Source organism: Varroa destructor, unplaced genomic scaffold (genome assembly GCF_002443255.2).
Source record: "Varroa destructor unplaced genomic scaffold, Vdes_3.0 BEIS01000003.1, whole genome shotgun sequence".
Taxonomy (NCBI): Eukaryota; Metazoa; Arthropoda; class Arachnida; order Mesostigmata; family Varroidae; genus Varroa; species Varroa destructor.
This window is the reverse complement of record NW_019211456.1, coordinates 36,619,396-36,634,402: the sequence shown is the minus strand read 5'-3', so window position 1 is coordinate 36,634,402 and position 15,007 is coordinate 36,619,396. Positions and strand designations below refer to the sequence as shown.

General features: G+C 45.2%; 1 protein-coding gene and 1 long non-coding RNA gene across 4 annotated transcripts in view; one reads left to right on the top strand and one right to left on the bottom strand.

The window, feature by feature from the left end:
• Nucleotides 1-11,807, bottom strand: part of LOC147756890 (uncharacterized) — a 45,372-nt gene extending 33,565 nt beyond the window's left edge. Inside the window, exons 1-3 of one of the 3 annotated variants that reach the window (XR_015324123.1) lie at nt 11,683-11,807; nt 11,464-11,571; nt 2,735-5,656 (exon numbers count right to left, since the gene is read on the bottom strand). This is a non-coding gene — a long non-coding RNA (uncharacterized LOC147756890). Of the gene's footprint in view, nt 1-2,734; nt 5,657-11,463; nt 11,581-11,682 lie in introns of those variants that run through there. The other 2 variants (XR_015324125.1, XR_015324124.1) reach the window with 2 other exon arrangements.
• The window catches only part of LOC111247252 (uncharacterized), a 39,180-nt gene that overhangs the window by 11,625 nt on the left and 12,548 nt on the right, over nt 1-15,007 (top strand). The window lies entirely within an intron of this gene.

Below are 15,007 nucleotides of genomic sequence, written 5' to 3'. Positions count from 1 at the left end.
TATGCTGAGGCATCTAAAAGAATGAGAACGTCGTGGCGCGTATGTTGAGAGCAAGCACCAAAACAAAATTAGCTACACCTGTTAAAACGGTTTGTATTCTATATTAAATGAGAAGAGAAAGAAAGGTCAAGCTAGCAACTATCGACAAATATTGGACGAAATAGCAACACTGATCAGTGCTAAGGTGCTAATCATGTCAAGAGCATGTATTGCCGTTGAGGACAAAAAATTTTCCCGTTAGTTTTCCAGCATTCATAAAAATGTTTACCCACCTCGCGAGTTTCGCTGGCATTACAAGTATTTGACGGTAACTGCTGTCAGCTTACTGTAGAAAAACGCGACTCCTACTTTCTATACGTTTGTACATAATGCTATATGTTGATAGGTGGTAGAACGAAAAAGGAATTAAAGCATAAACACTCTTACTAAATATCTGTCATCGTTCGTCTGATCAGAGCACCTACGTCTATTTCGTCCTGTCACGCCTAAGGATGTTATTATATATGCTGGACTCACTCGTCCCTCCAACTAAAGCCTTTAGACGGAGCCACGCCATACGATGCTGCATTCGGCCGGCCACGCGTACCGCAAGCCGAAGCGAAGACGACGAGCCCAAAGGGCTACATTGGCCTACATATAACAATGGCATAGAAATACGTGGCTTTACACAACAGTAAATACAACCTGTTTAGGGCTTGGATGGCTAGCGGGCGTAGTGTTTTTTGTTCCTTAGCAACATCTGTCGAGTGCCGTCAGTTTAAACTAGAGTAGCCCATATACTTCGCGTGGCAACGAAGCGTAGCCGATACTGGCAACGGACGAAGCCGTGTTTGCTTCACGATCCACAACATTTCTCGTCCTGTTTCTCCTCCTCGACTTTGTCCTCCTGATCGCGGTCCTTTTTTTCTTATCCTTATTATTATCATCTTATAGCTATTGTTACTTTGACTACCTCTGCATGTAGTACACCAGTTGATATACCCATGATCCTCCGAGATAGTCTTGTGCATCGGCCAGTTGCTGTCGGTTGTCTTCTTTGTGAGCTGCTTGGTGGGGCGTAGTTAGCCTAGGCAACATCAGGCGAACATACTAGATGGACAATAGTAATAATGATAATAAAAATAGAGAAGGTAAGAACACCAGTAAGGCTCCAGAAGCTTTTGAAGAACTTTGCTTCGCTCCTATTTTCCCGGCGCCTCTTGATCGCGCTGCTATGGAACAGCGGCACTGTTTAGAGGTTTCCTTGATTAGTTGGTCAGTCGGCAGTGTTAGACCAGCGCAAAAAAAAAAAAAGCAATAAGTGAGAGCACTGTGTCTTAGTGAACTGTCCAGGATTTTTTCAAAAGCTACAATATAACAACCACAGCAGACGACAAAAGCCACAACAACAATAATAACCAAACAGGCGTGACGTTGTTGAAAAACGGGGCTGATAAGTATAGTAGCAGTGGCCAATATTCGCCTAAGTTTTATACTATATGATCGCATAGAAGGTACAGACCCACGTAGGGTTCATTCAATTGATGGTCATGACCACATTCTCTACCATGAGCTTTGTAACAGATAAGCGAGACCATAGGACCACGCAAACATCATGAGAAATAGCCTAGCCGTCATGCTTTATTCTCCAGTGTTAAAATATTCTAAAATGAAGTTTAGCGACTTAAAAACCGGATTGATTGGCAGCATATAGGGTACGAGTTTGATTCGATATTGGATTTGAAAAAACTTGGGTGACCTTTGACGGACGCTATGCGGCTCGAAACGAATAGGTTTCTAATAGATCAGTGAAAGCGCGAAAGTGAGAAGGTTTCAAATCATGATCTATTATAGAAATTGTTGCTACCATGCACGCTAGCACACAGTTATAAAGGGCTGAGTGGAACTGGACTATATTTAACAAACAACGCATGTGTGTTCTGTGTTTCGTTCCTGACATAATTTCTCCGATCCATGTACATAAGCATGCTCTTAGCTGTGAAATTAGCTGGTGAGCATAAATGACAACATGTTTCGAACACCAACTTGTTGTATACACCTACTTTTTTTTTTTGGCAAGAAGTAAAATTAAGTATAAACCCTCCGAAAATACCAAAGATAAACTTTGATATTTCTATATGCCTGAATACTAGCTATATGCAAGTTACCTAATAAAAAGATATTCTCTAGACTTCACATTGTCGGCCATCTTATACGCTTATACTCCGTGTAATCGACAGTTTAACCGGACATAAAGTGGAAAAAGAAAAACATTTCTCGTTTTTCTGCTTCGTTCTCTCGACAGCGTTGGTGAATGCTTCAGACCCACCCATAATACTACGTAAAGCTTTATATAGGGAAGCTTTAAATAGGTAGAGAGGCCCCGGCTTCACCAAGTCACATTATCAGTTCAACGGTGCAGTTGGTCGCGCATTGCGCCTAAGCGCTAGCTGCGCCCACGATGTCGATGGCATTAGTCAGCGCAGGCAGATCAACAACAAAAACAACAGCAGAAGTACTATCGTCAACAGCATCATTACTAGTAGGACTTCGTTACGGAACTTCGAGGTTCTCACGGGCCGCGGTTTTTCTCCTTTATTCTCGCTATCTATCTAGCGCTCCGTATAGCGAAATTCAGTTTCAAAAGAAGTTTTCTGTCCTAGATATGTATTCGTGGTTTACTTAGCCTCTATGCATCTGTTGTCGTGATTATGTATGTAAGCCTCGTAGGCTCTGTGCGTTAAGTGTAGGAGTCGAGGTCTTCTACATGCGCGAATGAGCGGTGTTTCTATTACGTACCTACGTACAATGTGTTGCGTGGCTGCTGATGTAGTAGCAGTGACGCCCATTTCTCTCACTGTACTTCCGCGATCTGGCGGTTCTACAAGATCAGCAAAAGGCAGGGGTGCTCGAGCCTACTCCTCGTCGGCTTGCCGATAGCTTTGCGTTGCTAATAGAACCCGTTTGAAGTCCTAGCAGAACAAACGAACGCAACAACCAAGTAAACCATTGACATTAACTAGAATCAGGTATTCCCATCGCGGAAGCGAGCAGGTAGCATACCTTTGAACGTACACTGCCCTACTACCTGACGTGTCAACGCCGTGACGCCAGTAGCAGCAGTGACAGCAACGGTGGCTTCACTGCTGGAGGCTACGGGCACGATTCGACTTGGTTGGCCATTTTGTATAATGTAGCTAGTTTGAATGACATGTCGGTCGGTCATTCCGTGTCTTGGCTGTTTCGTCTCGCTGTCGCTTTGTCTGCCTCGATCTTAGATGTTTCCCAGCCCTTAACTTCAACTAGAAGCAGAAATAGTAGCCAGCCTGAATCACCACTGTTCTTGATATCCTTCCCCTGTGATATTGCTACTTTTATACGCTACCTGCTATCTGGGGCTGGTAGCACGAATTTCTCTCAATTTCTCACTTTTATCTCGTCTGATTCCTTTGTAGGAGTGAATGCCGTAGAGCAGCAAAAGCAGCAACAACCGTACCGGACCTATCTGCTCCTTTCGGTTAGTTCTTAGTTGTCGCACTGCTTTTGTATTTCTACGTCCTCTCCTGCGTTTCCCAATCTTTTTGCCGCTAGCCGCCATCCACTGTTGCTTCAGGTACTTGACTCCCCCCTCCCCTACCCGCCTGCCTCAGGTCCAAGATACGCTAGCGTCAAACCACTAGTTCTCGCGCTGACGGTAGGCGGCAGCAGTGCCAGTAGCTCATCAGCGATAGCCTTCGGTGGCCTTTACTGTTATGGCGTTTGAGTCACTACAGAAGTAGACTTTAACGGCGACTATAGCCGTAGCAACGGCGCCTTGGCGGAGAGTGAGAGAAAGCAACCGCGAGAGACTTACGCAGTTCTCACGCCGTTCTGGCGTAAACGCGTAATCACAATATCGCCACTGCCGCTACCGCTGGGACTGTTGTCATCGTCGTCGTTCTTGTTGTTGTTGCTGCTGGTGTTCGTCGTAGAAGAGAGGACATAGTAGAGAAAGGTAATTGTCAGCAGCTCTGTGACGAAACAGTCTTGATATGCAGAAGACTTTACTGTTTTGGTGTAGGCAGCAGGCGAAGTGCCAAGGCACTAGTTGGTTGGCTTCATATATACAGTCGTAGAAGCATTTATCTATAGAAGAATAGAAGGAGGGTGGTAGGTCCACCTCCGTGTTTCCATTAGCCTTTCTACCTTAGTACCCGAGGCACAGAACGTAGTAGTTCTGGCGAGGCGAGACGTGGTTCTCAACGCAATGATCCCGGCCAGCCTCCCATGACGAACGGGCGGACGGAGGCGGTGGGGGCTGACATGGCGGCGGCTGCGACGTCAGCGGCAGCAGTGGCTTCATCATCAGCAACAACAGCAAGAGTAACATTAACAAGCGAAGTCGACAATGAAGGAACATAGTCGCTACGACTATAGCGACTATAAGGCTGGCACATACAAATATACAGATGCACGTACACACACACAAACACGCACGCACGCACTTCGTGTTCTTATCCTGAATGGAAGAAAGAACGAGACGTGGTTCGTCTCCGGCAGCTAGAAGAGCGAGAGCTCCTTTGCAGAGTACGAGCATGCCTTCCTGAATCGCGCACACTTCAAGCAGCCATCCAGTTTAGCCAGTGAGAAAACTTCTCCGAAACATGGCTAACGATAGCAACGACATCAACAACAACGGTTCAAGCACGAACGTGAACGATAGATACATCTCGGACGATTTTTTTGCTTGGCCAAGGAATGAGTAAACAGACAGGTTACCTCACCCGATGATGCTAGCCGGCGAGCTACGCCTTAAGTTGTTGCTGTCTGCCGTCTGACGTCGTTTCCGCTTGCCTCTCCACTACGACGCTGTCCACTGAACCAGTCTGTCTTGTCATTCTGTAGATCGGCAGAAGAGACAGCGGCAGCAGCGCTGGCCAGGCGGGATTTAACAGCATGTGAACTGCACATTGTCCTTAGTGGTTTCTTACGCTATTCGGCCATAGACGTCTCCTCCACCTACAACGAGAAGTCAGGTTGAACGAAAAAGACAAAGGGGCAGATACAAACAACGCATGACAGTTTCACATTGTCGTTCATTGTCGGTGTCGTCTCGTCGTCTTCAAAGAAGCTAGTGTAAGCAGCATCAGATCCTTAAGGGCTAACTTATAATAGGCATTCTACTCTATATAAGAATAAGTATTGTTAGGAATGGCAAGACAGAGTACGCGTTTTGGTCCATTTTCACACGCTTGCTTGCTTGCTACCGCCATTGCGGACAACTCGAATTCTACCTTAAACCAACCTCCAGCCGTAGCTGGATCTTTCTATTAACTATCCACTCCCTCCGCTATAGATACGATGTATATGATTCGTATGGTTCGTCATGCGTCATACCCCGTAACGTTTCTTCGATGTTCGACTTTTGTCTCACCACGCGGTTCTCTTCGATTTAGGTCGTTTTTTATACATAGATCATTCACATTTACGGACGTCTGCTGGTTTATAGGTAAAAGGTGTACTACGAGAAAGCTAAGCGCATTAAGTTAAAGCCATATTTTTCTTTCAAGCAATACTTTATATTGTTGTTGATGCTGTCACTCTTGTTACATGCTTTTTTCCGTTCACACCGCAGCAGCACAAGATGTCGCAGAAGTAGCCGTGGCCACCGCCGACGCCGGCGTCCCAGTAGACGCCACTGAAATGAAACGGGACACATTGTAATCGAACGAGAACAAATCTTGTCGAAAGACACATGTATATATACATATATATATATATACATCTACATGTATATATACAAACGTTCTTGTTTTTGCTCTCGAACAGTCTATGTTCGGTTCCGTCCGTTTGCCACAAACGTCCGCCTGAGACAACGAGTGCCGCTGCGATTCATACCGATCGCACTCGGATTCTCGGCGGCGGCGCTTAAAAGTCTCCAGTCATCGACAGATAAATTTGCCGTAGTCGTCGTTATCTTAGCGGCTATCTTCGACACCACCCGTCGTTCGAATTTTTTTATCTTCGTCTTATTCTTGAATATGTTTTACTCCTCCGAATTCACAGTTGCCGCTGCTGTCGCTAAAGCGACTGCCGCCTGTCTTCCCGGCAGAGATATGTACAGATATGAGCTGTCGATACATTAATGGCACTACGGTGCCAATCCGAGTCTATGCTGAAACGGCGTCGGTAGCTCCGGAAGACACTGATTTGTACTTCCTTACTAGTGAACGAAACAGATTTGCAGCAGCGGTAGGAGCTACTACCCACAAGACAGTTGCCTGCCAGCCGTCGGCCGTCTGCTCGCTAGGTAGAGTGGCAGTGAGAGAGGCTAGCTTCATAAATGCTTTGTGCTCTATCCCTTTCCTCCTTTGTTCGTATCTGTTGAAAAGATTTTCTTTTTTTTTTTGCTTTTCTTTAAAAAGAGCAGGAAGATCCTCTTCATATGTGGCATGCTGTAAGGCAAAAACCTTAGGCCTAGCAAAGTAGTGCTCACTCGACCATTGACGATCGTCTTCCAGCATGGGTTTAGGGTTCCGATTGCCGTAAAATGGAAGAGACGAGACAGAGCAAACCTTTCCTACTAATGCTACCGGTAATAGTAGGTTTTACACAATCAGTGCTCCAACGCGAAACTGTCATGGTCGCTCATTCCTGTTAGTTTCTGATACTGTCTTCTCCCCTCGCCCCCCTTCTATGGGGTTATCTCTCAAAGGCTTTCATTCATACTAAGAGAAGCAAAACAACCGTCGTACATATTCTACGGCGAGCGAACACACTCGAAGCCTGACTAAAGAAGCAAAGACGCCAGAAAATGTTTCCTGGGAACAAAAAAAACAGACAGTAACTGCTTCTTCCGTAACTCCTGCACATGTGCAGAAGTCAGATACCGGCGAACGAGCGATGGGCTTGCCAAGCCTCACGGCTTTTGTCCATAGAACTGGGCGAGACACCGTCCAAACATGAAAAATATCAAAAGCAAAAGAAAAATTAGCGGGAGAGAGAGAGAGAGGGGGAAAGGGGGGGGGGAAGAAGAAAACGGGTAAGCGACCTACCTAGTTTTCGTTCGTGTATGCATAATTCCGCTTATAGATTTCCCGATTTATGAAGCGAAGGACAGAGCTAGTCAAAGACGGAGATGGAAATGCTGTGTTTGTGTGGTAGACTCTCTTGGATATCTTGCTATAAGCCCTAGCTTTAAAAGGCTCTCCTAAGACCTTTGTGGTCCTTGGGAAATGTAAAGGTCGAGAAAGAGTGCTGAAGTTGGCTCTATGTAAAAAGCAGAAAGTGAGCTTGAACTTTTTCTCTTTTCCTGCTGTGTCACTGCACTACACGAGCTGTAGCAGGAAGGAGATTCAAAAGCCAGGCGCATGATTGGAGCTTTAAGCGGAACTTAATCAAGTTGCTTTGCTTCTTATTTCGTTGAATTCACGGTGGGTGAGACATAGTGCGGGGCGGACTGCTCGAATAAAAGACAATGTGCTATATATACCACGTTAAAAATTATTCCAACAACGACCCTATTGCAGACAAAGGTACGTTTTTATATTGTTTTTATTTTCGCTTTGCTTCCACTGATCTGTGTTTCTTTCTTTCAATTCTAACCTCTCTGCTTTTCTGTTTGTCTCAAAGTTTGGGGATCCGTCTACATCCGTAGGCTTACCCTTACACGTAGCTGGTGCTTGTCGGTATACCGGTGAATTTTTAGCAAGAAGCTACCACACAAACTGCCGCCTGCACCAATCAGATACTAACGATTATTGCAATTACTATTGCTACCACATGTTCTCTAGCTCGTGTGATATGAAATCCAGTGCACACAAGCGCAAAATTTAAAGGATGAAGAAAAGGATAGGACGTTTTTGAAGGAGTACGAGGTACAACCAAAAAAAAAAAGTAGAGAAGAATAGGGTCTCACCATGTGACTCGGTGATGCTGCTGGTCTCCCTGCCGCTATCAAGATCTTCTTCGCACCCGAGATACGTAGAGCTGTCATAGCAGAAGCAGCGAAGCTAAACAAGAGTGTTCATAATAATCATCATCGCCCTTTTTGTCGTTGCAAGCGACCACCGGAAGGCAAGGATTCGAATCCGAGACTACCTTTCAGGGCGTAGACCCACTTGCTCATTCGTGCGATGTTACTCTTACGTAGTATAGGGTCTCTTAGCAATGACTATGGAAGTTTGAAAAGGAACCCAGCCCAGCCATTAAAGGGATGTCTTATGCCACAGGAAGGAAGCATACACTTGTCGGAAATAAGGGTTCTGTACTCGTGGTGGGACCACTTCGAACACCGACACTAGGTTCAGCCCGTATCGAGAGAGAACTGTCATTATCTTACACATATGCCAAAAGGCGTTGTAGACACGTATTTTTTTTTTTTAAATTTATATCCGTTTTGTTAATAGCTATACAGATAGAAAATCCCCTTTGGCATCGATCGAGCCCATTTTTCGTGATATAATTATTTCGATTTGAGAGGTCTGTCCTGGGAAACTCTAATTTTTTGCAATATGCTAGATTAATTCGGTCGACCAAAATGCAGAGCAGCACACTACAACTAAGGGTATTTATAGGTATTTGCCAAATAAATAAAAAGTAGAGATACATAAACAGTAATGTAAAATAATACATGTCTCTTATTTCCATTTACCAGACAAATAAGTGGAAGAGCGAACACCTCCTACAAGTAAGGAACAATTGTACACAAAAACACAATAACACAGGATACAGCTACCCCGTGAAACATAACCACAAAGTGTTATATGCGTGAGGCAAATGTGTCTGCAAAAAGAACAATACGATTTGCTAGAAAATTATTCTCTAGAAAATCGTATTGTTCTTTCTAGCAGGACAAGTCGTAATGAGAGAAATTGTTCCGTTTTCTTAATTAGCAGCAAAGTTAAGGCAAGGTACGAAAAGACTAACTAAATCTGTTCTTGAATGAGTGATGATTAAGGTTCTCATAGCTTGGATAAGACACACGGGCCTAGTTCAAGGGCTCACAGACCAGGCCACGTGTGGCCAATGCTGGTTACGATTATTAGGTAACAGATACGGTTGAAACACAAAGCACATTGAAATTCGGTGAAAGGCTTCGCTTCAGATGGTCCTTTGGGCATCAACGACGTTACCGCTAGTGTGTTTGCAACGGAGCTTGTTTTTCTTCGATTATATTGGCCCACGCATCACAATGATATATTTCGCTCAGTGATACTAAAATAGGTATAGGTAAATTGTATTACCATCTAAAATCAGCGCATTACATACAAGTTTTCGAAAAATTATTGTATTTCTTTGACAAATGAAGAGATATCCATAACTATTGAAGAACTTTGCAGGAAATGTCCGTATTACGTTATATATATATACGGAAGTAGGTACGTTGTTGCACTAAAATATCTGCATATGAATTGCGAGATGTAGATAGTAATGCTCTTAAGAAGTCTATCTCTAACCTGTCTTCAGTCATACCTAACCACACAATCGTGTATCACTTCACAATGGCAAGAGAATGGCGTCCACCGAGAGGTATGCTTTACAGAACTCTTTGTTTCTCTAAACAGGAAGACCCGGCGAATTTTTTAGCGGCCGGCCGGATGAATGGACAGCGAATCTGAATTGCAGCCTTGTAGAGACCATTTCTCCCTCGACGCTGCTGTAATCGCGGCTGCCGCTACGGCGTCCGTTCATGACGATGCTATCCTTGTACCGCTGCTGCTGCTACCGGTTTTGTCGTGCTTTTGGTGGCTGCAGTGCTTCTCCTCAACCTTTTGTAAATGATGCAATTCACGCCAACATCGGCGTTTCGTCTCTCCCGATGTGTATTTCTTTGTTGTCTCCTACGAATGATTGGGGTCTTCTGCCTGTGTTCTCTGCCTACCTCTAATCACCAGGCATAGTTTGTCCCTGACAACAGCTTCGGCGCACTATCAACAACAGTTGCCATTCCGCCACTCTTTAAACATTCAACTTTCTTTTTAACCCTTAACGCGCGCGGAGGAAGTGAAACGAGTGTACTGGCATCCGCAGCACTTCCGTTCCCAGGGGATCCGAATACCATAGCGGCAACATCAGCGCACCACGGGCAGCTGCCATTACCCTCGACACAACCCACAGACAGACTCGAGAAATAGAAAATAGAAAAATAGTCATCGTCATCATCATCACCGTCGTCGTCACTCAGCCACACAGGCAACTGCACAGGCAGACAACATTCATCCGCCAGCGAAATCGGCGACTGCTTTTCAGTGGAAATTGATTGACTGAAAAGAGGAGACGGACACGGCGAACTTGGCCTGGAGTGTGCGCCTCCGATCGCCGGTGGAGATACTCCGTGGATACTCTGCGGCCGGGAGCTGACAGCCACGACATCCTCACTACAATTACAGTGGCTGAGTAGAGTCTCCCTATAGGAATCCCGTCGCACTGGTAGCATCAATACCACAAACAGTTATAATATTTTGAGCAGCGGCCACAGCATAAGCGGAACAAGCCCTAGCCAAAGCTGAGACAGTAGCAGCGGGCTGGTAGTAGAGTCGACCCTCGATGACCTTGAGCTTGTTTGAATTCTGTTATTTTTGCTCTTCTTTACAGGGGTCGCCTGTCATTTACGGTGGGCTGTGCCATCAATAATAATGCGCGCACTCCGTTGCCCAGCTTAATCTTATTCTAGGGCTATACTCGAAAACATGGCAGATAAACATATCTTCGGCCGAACAAACCGACTGCCAAGTGCATCCTGTTCGGTTCCCTTAAATCCCAGCCCAGCAACGAGCATCCGCTCTAAAACGTGGGGTTCAGTTCCAATTCGGCATTCTGTTCTATCACACTCAATCCTAAAACGATGCAAATGCATGAATACCATCATTACTCGCTCTGCTTCTTCTGTCCGTACCTATCCGTCTGTCTAACATGGTGAGTGGTCTTTTGCGACGTTTTTGCGTCGTGTTCTTCTCTGAGTTAGCACCTGACCCCCAGCACCTCCTTTCCCGCTGCCTTTCTTATTTGTTACTGGACTGCCCATTAGAAAATAGTGTATTCATATACCTCCACGTAGATGGAAACTGAGTCACAACCAATGCAACCTGTACTGTATGTGGACGCCGTCGGAAAAACTGCAGAAGCGGCAAATAAAACTGATCGGCTACACGCGTTCCATCGTATAGTTCAAAGGGTGATAGCGATCGAGGTGATTACAAGAACAACCAGCGAAAAGGATCTGTAAATATTTTCCTAGGAACAAATGCTAATAACATTTGCAATGCGAGCGTTTCTATGGTTACAGATTATATGCAATAGTGGTATACAATTTGTTTCAAACTTATTTAGCACTTACGTAACAGTTACAAGGAAATTATGAATTTTCGGTATACGTAATAGTTGTGTAACTATTATGTGAAGCATTTGCAATAAGCGTTGATATAAAATGAGTGTTTGGTGATAAAGGCGTATACTGTGCTTCTAATGGTTGTGTAAGGTCTCTCGTTTACCAGCTTCACTTACATTCGAAGAAGTTCTAATCGTAAGTTTTCCCTCAGTGCTGTTAGGCCGTTTACATGTGTGATTGGCGAAGGCCACATCGATTATAAGGCCACTGGAACATCACTCCGCCTGAAATGACAAAATAACATTTGACAGGACAAAGACAGCACCAAAACATAAGAAAAATATAGCTTGGAACTATTCGGTGAACATCCAGTGTGTGATTCATTTAACACGCACCTCTTGATCGACCAAATTCGCTCTGGTCCAAAGTTACGTGCCGCGCAATATGGTATTCAAGATGAAGATCGTACACCAACAAAACTCGATCGTTTTACTGTGGCCAAATATCAGTTTGATAAATATACTGTCTGTCACATAAATAGGCCATAGAGAAGATGAACGACACCTACCGATTGTTGCATTATAAACATAAACATTACAAGACAAACGTAGGTAGTGATCTCATTCATCTCCTAAATAACAACCGATAGGCATCATTCCAATATTCTTTAGACAGCTGTTGCTAGCTTGACGTTGCCATCTTGTAGAAGTGTTAAGTTTCCTCCGTGAAGTTTGATGTAATATGATCGTGATCCTTCAGTGTAGAAATAGAAAGCTTCCTCTGCGATGGGTTCGGATCTCTGTGATAAATTTGAATGTTATGCTTCAAAATATCCTTTAGCGGACGAATTCGTAGTCTCTGCCGACCCAATTTAAGCAGGCAACCGACTCACGATCTACTCAGCCCCAAACTGGGTTTTCGCTCTATGGCCGAATCTCACGATCTCAGCGGTATGGAACTAAATGGTAGAATCATTGAACATATCCGCCTTCAGGAGTCCAAGATGTACTTATACGCAGGAAGACCAATAACCCAGTGAGCTTTAGGTGAAGCGCTCTTAACTTTCCTCCGTTATAAGATCAGGTCGAGCAGAACTACAACGACAAGAAGTAACCGTCTTATTTATCGATGCGTGCGCTAAGTAGACGCGGAGTAGCTTCGTTAGTAATCAGTGCCTCGACTTTATAGGAATAATAGTAAGGCTAGTTGTGGACGATCCGTCTGAGTGCCTCCCAGAACATCGACCTCTGAGTCGTCTTCTTCCATAAATTCCGCCCAATTTTGTAGTCCGATCTAGCTGCAATGGTGAGTTCGCAGACACTGAGTCGTCTGGAACTTTCCGCCTTGTTTTTTTTAGCTTCGCCTCTCTGTTTTTTTGGCTCGAGACTTCCTGCCACAAAAACCAACATCAGTACTACCAACAGCGGTATTACCACCCCCCAGTAGTGTCATTACCTTGCCTTGGCGCCTTGACCTTACCGCAATCGACCACCCTCGACATGACAGCCTGTCTATTTCTTTACACTCTCTACCAGCATTGCTGCGCTTTGTCTTACTTCCTACCCGACATCAAGGATTATCGTACTACCACAGGCATGCCAAGCCTAACACTAGTAGCCTCTAGCTGGCCGTGTCGCATCGTAGGGCCTGTCGAGGAGCTACAGGCAATGTTTCTTGTTCGCCGCCAGTAAAAAGTCATCTTACTTGGCCCCATCAGCGTCAGGTCAGAGATCCTTGTCCGGCCACATCTGCTGCTGCTGCCGCTGTCTATAGCGGCAGCGAGATGTATTCCGTATGTGTCCACTCGGCCGATTCGTTAGTCGGCGTCTCAAGTATGCTGTTTATTCCGCGACGACCGTCGCAGACCGGTATGGTTATGGTTACTGGAATGCTAACGCAAACTTCCCCTACCCCAGCCGAACCCTAAATTCCCCTTTCCGATGCTGATCGACAACTCGGCAATCGTATGCAGACGCCCGCCAAAACATAGCCACTACTACTACTACTACGTTATTACTCCAATAGCTAGGCCTTGTAGTGAACAGCATTAAGCGAAAAACACATCTAGGTAGTCAGTGTTTCCACACAACCTCCTCCCGCATACTTATTTAATTTACGAGGATATTACTCGATATCATCTGCTCAATGGGAGAGTACTCTTTGAGCGTAGCATAGGTCCTGCCGTAGTAGCGCAACAGTGATTTGCAGGATTTGTATCAGATCGTAACGCAACTGCGAAGAGCCGGCAATTCCAGTCCCTTCCATCCATTATTTTTCACCGCTTCGAATTGTGGGACGAAGGTTAACATTTAGCGATGAGCGGGTCTTACACACCAGCGACGTCACTGGATGAACGGAGCAAACGTCGAGGAAGCACACAAGTTGACCCGCCCACACGTCTCTAACTGATGACCTGACGACTTGGCTTTCTAACTTCCGTTTTTCATCCTAGCTGCGCAGCGTCTCCGGCTGCAGACTCAGTGTGATACATCAATCTGCTAAGTTTATACTACTGACTATTGGGCCGGATGACCGAGTTAAAAGCCTGTGGATCCGAACGCCTGCAGGCCAATCTTCAACTAACTCCGTCGTCGATCGGTAACGGCAGGGGTGTTTTGGGAATCAATAATTGGTGCCGTCTTTGTTTGGTGTTCACCCTTTAGCCTGCCCCTTTCCGCTTTTCGACCTCATGTACGCGTTTTGTTCTATGCAAAAGCATCTAAAAGAAGACGAAGACTCCTACCGCCTACACCAAAGGTGTGGCATGGGGCGCGGATGAGGTGTTCGTTGTTGCTGATGTTCACGATAAGACTGGCGTTTCTGATGTGACTGCCCAGCGTTGTAGTCTCAAAGTGCCGGCCCGGGGCGACTGCGTATCCTCTGTGGAGAAGGCTCGCTTATTCGCCCCAGCTAGCAACTTAAGGCAAGCAAACCCATTAAACTCTCTCGTGATCGGGGTGGTTAGAAAACTAACACTCGCTATTTACACATCTTTCGGTTACCGGTACTGCTGTTATGTAGGAAATCTAAGAAAAGGAACGAGGTTGATTGTTGTAATGATCAACCAAAAAGCGAAGCTCAACAACTCACCGATAAAATCAAACCCTCACTACGCTACTACGCTTATTCACGGAAAGAATTCGTAGGTGCTTATTGATTTCCATCAGACTCTAATTCTACTCCTGGTATGTTTAGCTTTCTCAGTCATCGCACTATCGCAATCTAAGAGTGACAGGGGCACAATGGCTACCAGAGCAATTAGTAGAATTGAACATTGAATGAAATGGCTGCGGTGCCGCTACTTCGATGGGATAGCAGTGCCCACCCGTGGCTGACCTCACGAAGACAGAAGACTGGGTAGAATAGCTTACTTCGGGCAACTGCATTTGGGCTACCCCGAATTAATAAGTACGTAGTCATTGTCAGACAGCGAACCATTTTACGAAACTAATGTTTTTCGCCGTATCTCAGGGCATTCATTTCCACTCGGTATTTTGCATTTGTTTGTTAAACTTTGAAGGAGCTGAGTATACATTTGTATCAGATCCGTATGCTATGCACATTTACATGCTACCGTCTGATTTCACACTATGTTCTACTACACACTACTATCCACACAGAGAACTATGACGATTTGCCCCCAGAAAAAGGTAATTAGACCTCTCTTATTTTCAATTTCGACATTGATGTATGTACGTTACACCTTGCGCGAAATAGTCA